The 9,021-nt window shown below is 44.6% G+C and overlaps 2 pseudogenes; both read left to right on the forward strand.

The window, feature by feature from the left end:
* The first annotated feature begins 4,414 nt into the window (after window positions 1–4,414).
* On the forward strand, window positions 4,415–5,265 carry LOC147983312 (senescence-specific cysteine protease SAG39 pseudogene; annotated as a pseudogene).
* Window positions 5,266–5,271: 6 nt separating this feature from the next.
* On the forward strand, window positions 5,272–6,371 carry LOC147983313 (senescence-specific cysteine protease SAG39-like; annotated as a pseudogene).
* Window positions 6,372–9,021: the final 2,650 nt, after the last annotated feature.

The raw sequence follows: 9,021 nt of genomic DNA on the forward strand, positions 1-9,021 counted from the left end.
AAGAGGAGAAGAAAGAATAGAGGAGATCTTCCCCTCTATTCTTTCTTCTCCTCTTATTTTTCTTCTTCTTCCTCTTTTTTTTATCGGGAACGAGGGTCGTCGAGGGACATAGATGTAGTGTCGTCGTTGTCGATATATACCCCCTCCCGATAGCTTACTATGATTAGGTAGCTAGTTCTACGTTTGGAACTAATATATCGATCTGTCATGTTTGAATAATAATTGCCATGTTGTAAATATTTGTAGAAACTATGGACACCGCCCTAGACGAAGCAACAAAAGAAGCGTTGTTGAGGGACATAATCGCAGAAGGAAGTGATGCCATCTCGTTGTTTCTCAACGAAACCGATGGTCTGGAAGGAGAGGGTGAACAAGCTGGCTACGGTGACCTAATGCCGGTGCAAGAAGAAGAACATGAGGACGGCTCCGGTGACCCAATGCCGGTGCAAGAAGGAGACCGTGATGACGGCTGCGGTGACCGAACCGAGTCCGGCCAGGTATATATATTAGTTAAGCCTATGCTGACTAGCTGATTGATGCATTCATTGTTTTGGTATGTACACATATTAATTAAGTCTTTGTTCTTTTTTCTAGCCCTCCGAATCGAGCACAACTTCGGTAAAGAGACGAGGCCCGAAGAAAAAGTTGAGCTCGGATGAAAAGTTTGAGATCATAGCAATCGCGCCCGACGGCCAACCTATTGAACCCCTCCGGACAAAGAGCGCATTTGTTGCTCAGTGCGGGGTTCTGGTTAGGGACAAGATCCCGATAAGCATCCAGCAATGGTTTAAGCCGGCTACAGAAGACCCTGAGGTGTCTTATGTCAATGATATGCAGAAAAATGATCTTTGGACTGAGCTGAAGTCAAATTTCACCCTACCGCCTGAGGATAATCCAGAGAACCCGGTTAAAGAGAAATTAATCAAGTCTTTTGCTCTGAAGAGGATGGCAGAACTATTCAGGAGGTGGAAGAAAGAGCTGAATAAGTTTGTCGAAAATAATGAGACACCAGAATTCAAGGGCAGATATGAGAAGATCAGAGATCACTGGCCCGCATTTGTGGCCCACAAGACATCAGAAAAGAGTAAGAAGATTTCGGTGACAAACAAGCAAAATGCTGTGAAGAAGAAGCTTCACCATCGCACGGGGTCAGGTGGCTACCTCGTAGCCTGGCCTAAGTGGTCCAAGACTGAGAATGATCTGGTTCATAAAGGGATCGAACCAGAGACAATTAACTGGCCAGACCGTTGCCGGACTTGGTTCTTCAGGGCTGGCGGAACAATGGACCCTTTAACAAGGAAGTGCATTTGGACGAACGATCAAATGGACATACCAGTCAGTAAGCTTAAGCAGTATATCGAAGCAGCGCAGGAAGGGACGTTCTTTCCAGACAGAGAGAACGACGAGCTCACAATGGCCCTCGGGAATCCTGAGCACCCTGGACGGACACGAGGCACGCCAGGCTCAATTCCGTGGAAGGTTGGGTTTCCGGACGCAGGCGGTTACAAATCCCATGAGAGGAGGAAAAAAGTGCAGCAGACCCAAATACAGGCGCTGCAAGCAAGGGTAGACGTGACAGAGGAACGAGAAGCAAATCGCAGCAAACGTACTGCCAAAGCCTCCCCCGAAGCTACCCCGCCATCTCAGCGCAGAAGCAGCGTGGCTTCCACCGAGCTGCTTCAGCTGGAGCATGCCTTGACGGCTCCTGCCAGCTATCCCGTGGATGCTATAACGGAGTCTCAAAATTGCCACCTTATGACGCAATGGATGAATTTGAAGGTCAAGGCGGCTGTTGGCTCTGTTTATCCTACTGAACCCGGCGCAACTTTTCACTCCCGGCCGATTCCAGAAGGATATGCTAGGGTGATGGTGGATGCGATAACGGAGGGATTTGAGGACCTCCAGCTTGACCACCCTACCGGTGAAGGGGAGACTCGGCTGGGGTATGCTCTGAAGACTCCATGCCTATGGCGGAAGGAGCTCATCAACCTTCCGAACTGGACGCCACCGCCTCCTCCTCCTCCTCGGGCGAGTCAGGGCACTCCGCCTCCACCGCCTCCTCCTCCGGCGAGTGACGATCAGGGCCCTCGGCCGGCTCCTTCTCCGGCCTCCTTCTCCGCCTGCGCCGACGTGCCCGAGCAGCCAGCCTCCTCCTTCTCCGCCTCGTCAGCAAGGGCGGAAGAGACCTGCCGCCGCTCCAGCTGCTCCGGCGCGTCGTAGTCCTTCTCCTCCGCCTCTTAAGCAAGTAAAGAAGACAACCGCTCCGTCTGCTCGGTCGGCATCTAGCAGTACAACCAGAGGTGGGAGGACATACAGATTCGGTCCTTCTCTGAAGACTCCAGAGAAGTTACCATATGAGAGGACCATGGAGGAGAACGCCGAGATCGCGCGAGAAGAAGTGAGGAACTTCTTTGAAGGGGTGAAAGCAAAGAAACATCCACCTCCGGAGGAGAAGGTAGATTGGGTGAAAGTGAAGCGCACTCTGGCTGCCCTGACAAAACCACCGAAGTCTGATCCGCCGAAAGGAAACTATGACCGCATTATTGGAAAGGAATTTGCCGAGGCGGAGTATGCGGACATGACTGAAATCCTTAAGAAGTAAGTTAAATCGATCATTATCCACCATATCAGCAACTTTGTTCATTTCCTGATATCAAGTAATTGTTTTCTTTGTCCGGCAAGGTTTGGAGAAAATTCACCAAAACAGTTCCGGGACTGCCGAAGGAGCTGGAATTTAGACACCCGAAAGTAAGTACTATAGTAGCATGTTCCGCGCATCTCCTAGTGATTCAAGCGCTAGTTTCATCAATACCATTTAGCATTCTTGCTTATCAGTTTGATTGACCTCTATTTCTTGTAAAGTGGTTGTGGCAGGAACAAGGGAATGATTTCTGTGGATACTACATCTGCGAATCCATCCGCCACACGACCTGTGAGCGGGGCGGGTACTCTAACGAACAATATGAAGTACGTAAATAACAACATTCACAATTTTATTTTATTACCATCATTTGTGTTGAGTTTCATTCATTTATATATATATATATATATATATATATATATATATGTATGTATTGACCCCCTTCTTCAAATTAGATGTTTCGGAAGCGGGATGAACTCCTAGCACCAGCTCGCATGCGAGCAATTCAAGAGGAATTGGCGGCATTCTTTCTTGACCACGTGATCCCTGAAGGCGGAGAATTCTATGTGGACCCTGAGTCCGTATGATTATATTTGTAAGAGATAATTATTGTATATATGTAGCCGGTAGTGTCAGATAGATATACGAGAACTTGTTGTTCGACCAATCTCTCGGAGAAGGAGAGGTGGTCGATATCACTTCTCTCTGTATATATGCATATATGTTCATGACGATCTTCTGTTTCCTTCGTTTGCTTACTAGCTAGCTAGCGTGTCTAGTCCTCTCTATATACGTATGTATAGTACGTAGCGTCGACCAAGCACGGACATAACAGAGGACACTTCTCTCTATTAATTATAACTAGCTAACACAATATATGAAACACCTAAATTAACCCCCCAAAACCCCCAACACCCCCTTAAAAAAAACAAAAACCCCAGCCACAGAAGTGCTGACGCGTGGATGCCTATTGGTCCCGGTTGGTGCCACCAACCGGGACCAAAGGGTCTCCTGACTGGGCTCTGCGCACTGCCCACGTGGAGGGCCTTTAGTCCCGGTTCTGGATTGAACCGGGACTAAAGGGAGGAGGTAGGAACCGGGACTAAAGGTCCTTACGAACCGGGACTATAGGCCCTTTTTCTACCAGTGTGCGCTGGCCCGTAAAACCGTTTTTTCGCGAACTGCAAACATGTTTTGGGGGTCGGCGGGATGCGGGGTCTGCTAGAGATGCTCTTAGACAACACTTGTTGATTAAGATGTTACATCATCAAGCTATTTTTTTATCAGGAAGGATATTCGTGTCCGTACTAGGAAGCGCTTACTTGATTCTTCTGTACAAACCATGCGTCACGTCCACGGTCCTCTTCAGGAAACTTATTTTCAAGAACACACTTATTCTTTATTTCATTAATAAATCTCTCAAGCAGGGATCACTATCAGATGTACACTCCTGAAATAATCAAGCAGGGGTCACAATCAGATGTGCACCGAACGTACTTCTTTGTTTGGACTATCATTTTTATATAATTTGGCCGGCCCATCAGATGTCCGTATATAATTTTATACCGTCGAGCCGGCCAACATAATCCACGGCAACACAAAAGCCTTTTTCCACAAGCACCGTATCTCTTGGTCTTCTATTTTATCACGTACATGACAGTATATATACCACCAAGTCCCATCCAACAAACCAGACCAAAGTACAGACACTTGCCATCCTAGGTTGCATCTACCTCTTCAATACTGTCATTGCAGTTCGGTGCCGAACCGAAGATGGCCATTCACAAGGCTTTGCCTCTTGCAATTCTCGGTTGCATCTGCCTCGGTGGTACTGTCACTTCAGCTCGTGAGCTGAACGATGACTTGTTGATGGCGGCGAAGCATGAGAACTGGATGGCTCAGTATGGCCGTGTGTACAAGGACACCACTGAGAAGATGCGTCAGTTCGAGGTTTTCAAAGCCAACGTCGAATTCATTGAAACATTCAATGCCCAGAATCACAAGTTTTGGCTCGGGGTCAACCAGTTTGCTGATATCACCAATGATGAGTTCAGAACAACCAACACAAACAAGGGGTTGAAAGCAAACCCCATGCGAGTATGTCACATCATCATGCAATTTTTTGGCAGGCAGGAAATTCATGTCGATACTAGCAAGCGGTTACCTGATTCTTTTGTACACACTGGGCGTTGCGTTCACGGTCCTCTTCAGAAAATTTATTTGCAAGAACACGGTTGTTCTTTCTTTGATTAAGAAATTTCTCAAGCATGGATCACTATCAGACGTACACTCCAGAAATAATCAAGCAGGGGTCACTATTAGACGTGCACCAAGGGTACTTCCTTGTTGGGTCCTATCACTTTTATACAATCTGGCCGGTCAATCAGATGTGCGCATCATTTTTATACCATGTAGCCGGCCACCATAATCCACGGCAACGCACAAGCCCTTTTCCATAACCACCTTCGCTCAAGCACCGTATCTCTCAGTCTCCTATTTCTAACACATACATGACACTATATATGCCACCAAGTACCATCCAACAAACCAGACCAAAGTACAGAGACTTGCCATCCTAGGTTTCATCTACCTCTTCAGTACTGTCATTGCAGTTCGGTGCCTAACCGAAGATGGCCGTCCACAAGGCTTTGCTTCTTGCAATCCTTGGTTGCATCTGCCTCGGTGGTACTGTCATTTCAGCTCGTGAGCTGAACGATGACTTGTCGATGGTGGCGAAGCATGAGGATTGGATGGTTTAGTATGGCCGTGTGTACAAGGACGTCACCGAGAAGGCGCGCCGGTTCGAGGTTTTCAAAGCCAACGTCGAATTCATTGAAACATTCAATGCCCAGAATCACAAGTTCTGGCTCGGCGTCAACCAGTTCGCTGATATCACCAATGATGAGTTCAGGACAACCAACACAAACAAGGGGTTGAAATCAAACTCCATGCGAGTTCTTTCTACAGGATTCAGGTATGAGAATTTGAGTTTTGATGCTCTTCCAACAACGATGGACTGGAGGGCTAAGGGGGCTGTCACCCCTATCAAGGATCAAGGCCAGTGTGGTAAGTACACGGTGTTGCACTGCATATATGTGTTAATATTTTATTGGATAACACTATAACAACACAATTATTTCTAGGCTGTTGTTGGGCATTTTCTGCCGTTGCCGTGACAGAGGGCATTGTAAAACTGAAAACCAGCAAGTTAATCTCACTATCGGAGCAAGAGTTGGTTGACTGTGATGTTCATGGTGAAGATCAAGGCTGTGAGGGAGGACTCATGGATGATGCCTTCAAATTCATTATCAAGAATGGAGGTCTGACCATGGAGTCCAGGTACCCATATACTGCAGCCGACGGCAAGTGCAAGGCTGGATCCAATAGCGCCGCAACCATCACCGGCTTTGAGGATGTGCCTGCCAATAACGAGGGTGCCCTTATGAAGGCGGTGGCAAACCAACCAGTGTTCGTAGCTGTGGACGGAGGCGACATGACATTCCAATTCTACTCTGGTGGGGTGATGACTGGCTCCTGCGGTACTGACTTGGACCATGGAATTGCGGCCATTGGGTATGGAAAGACTAGTGATGGCACAAGTTTCTGGTTGATGAAGAATTCATGGGGCACAACTTGGGGCGAGAATGGGTACTTGAGAATGGAGAAGGACATTGCAGACAAGAAGGGCATGTGTGGTCTTGCCATGGAGCCTTCGTACCCCACCAAATAGGAAGATCGCCAAATGCCACCTGATCATACATATGCACAATTCTCGAATAACTAAGGTCCACATGTCCTATGTATAGTTCATATGTGTCTGTAAGTTGTGTATGATAATGTATCTTATTATGTCCATACATTGTTATAATATGTAAATCAATACCGTGTGGGATATATTGTACAGTATGTGAAAATTTGAGCAAGAATTATGTTGATATATATTCATGAAGCTTCCAAATTTCTAAAACATTTGACTATGTTAAGAGTAAGCTCTACAGGGTAATTTCATATATATGATTTTTACATCGGGTCTTTGGGTATTTATAGGAATGTAATATCTTAACTGAAAATTGGTGGCATCCTACTGGTGATTTGTATCACTAGAGAATACTACTTGGACAATTTCAAAGGAATCAATCCATTGCAACAAGACTATGAGAAAACTCCAACTTCCCAGAATGGCCGAGTGCATGACACCTTATGATAGGGGATAGGATACGACAAAGGAAGACATGATTATGTTATCATAAATATGCATACTATGATGTTCATTGAGATCGTAGGTTAATCTTTTATGTGTCTTTCCATGTATCTGATCAACCGAGACATCTATGGGTTCTTGTTTTATATACATTTAGGCATTCAGTTTGAACTCTCCGTACGAAATAAGCTTACAGAATTCCTAGTTCTGCAACAAACAAAATATGTATCAAAGCAATTTTAGGACGAACAGTGAATCATCTTCTTGCATTAATTAATTATGGCGAAGTGTTTTATCATGTGGAATAGTAAGAATATACATGGACATAGTAAACCGACAATCGCTATGAAAATAGTTTTATAGACTCCATACGGTTTACTCGAATTGATTCTATAGCATGTAAACATTTTTATCACATGTTGTTAGTAGGCTAAAAATTAAAAATGCTTCTAAATTGTGAGAAGATAGCACTTTACTTACAAAAGTAAAATGACATTCTCTCTAAAAGAATTATACCACTGGAATCACCACCTACTTGCTTATCTTGAAGTAAGGAATGCATTGGTATGACTTTAATTTGACATATATTTCGCAGTGAAGTCGGCAATATGCTTATCTGAGCTTCCTCCTTCCTGCATTGCATCCTTGGCTTTTGCATCCACTTTGCAGATTTTCTTTTGAACTCATCCTTCTATCTCTGTCCATCACCTTTCTAATGCACCTCTCGACCTCCGTCCTCTCTAGCCATTATTTCTCACCCTTTTGTACTCGCACGGATAATATCAGCAGTGACGTAAAGTTAGAACAAATATCAATATCAATACCAAGAATGCTTCAAATAATCTGCCCATGGACACTATAAGTAAGCTAGTCTATATGTTAACACAGTAGTGTCATAGTTACAAAAAATAAATTACTATACTTGCCATCGGATAATTTTTCTTGCATATACAGACATAATGTATGAAAGTCTCACTCGCGGTGACAGCGGGCTGTTGTACGGAGGTCAAGAGGTCCAAGATCTCATATCAGAGAAGGATCACACGGTGGCTTTGAGCTCCTAGCAAGCAGCAGAAACCGTAACGGTGATGTGTTCTTGTGGGAAACACGTGGCATGGTGCTACGCTGCAAATGGAAATTAATATGCTCCAACTATTCACTATTCTGTTCCAAAGGACCTGGAGTACAACAGTTAGATAAAATGTCTTTTTGATGAACCTATATCTACGACAGTCAAATAAGAGGATAGAAGAATGAGGGAATTTTGACAGCAAAACAAAACGAATCTATTTTTCCAGCATCTTTGTACGAAAATGAAGAACTGAAAAAGCGCATCCTTTCACATAAATGCCCATAAATCTTATGAGGCTTAGTCAATACCCAATATATGTAATACCCGATAGAACGTTTGCAAGGTGCAATTCAAGTAAGTTATTTTGGTATGTGGTATGCAAGGCAAATCTTGCATGCACTGCATTGATGTAGGATTGGTGTTGGCCTCCATACCGTACGTGCTAACTTCGGCGAGTACTTTCCACGGAGACGCGCACGTACGCAGCAGCCATTGCTAACCAGGCAGAAAAGAGACAATCCAGCGAGAAACAGAGGTGAGACACACGAGAGATTTATAGCTACCGGGCCGTATAGGCCTGTGATTTTCTCAGGGCTGGTCCTGACATTTCAGGGTCCGGGGCAACTCTAGAACTGGGGGGCCCTTAATGTAATCATCAAAATAATGATATATACTGACATTATATACAAACACTTAAGATGCATCAAAAATCAACATTTATATAACGAATAACTCATATATATTATCTTAGAACTTTCTAACATTCCATATCTGCATAGTCTTTGATGATCATACCAATATTATCTTCTGACAGTTTCTATGAACTTTTGCTAGAGGCATTTGTTAGATAATATATCTCTCAATCTTAATAAATGACGGAATTGTAAACCACAATGTAATTAGAATTTAAATTAAACATAAATTTTCTGCATGTGCTACACATCCATCCAGTATTTGAGATGAAGGAAAGTACACACCTTGATGGCTTGGATGTTGGGGAACGATCGAACTAGCAAACTAGCCCGAGCTGCGAGAAGGATTTGATTGAACCAGGGACTAGACTAGCAGAGGTGGGGAGGATGGCAGGGGCGGTTCACCGGCCTTCAA

The sequence above is a fragment of the Triticum urartu genome, chromosome 2A, assembly GCF_056163025.1.
Source record: "Triticum urartu cultivar PI428250 chromosome 2A, HENAU_Tu73, whole genome shotgun sequence".
Classification (NCBI taxonomy): Eukaryota; Viridiplantae; Streptophyta; class Magnoliopsida; order Poales; family Poaceae; genus Triticum; species Triticum urartu.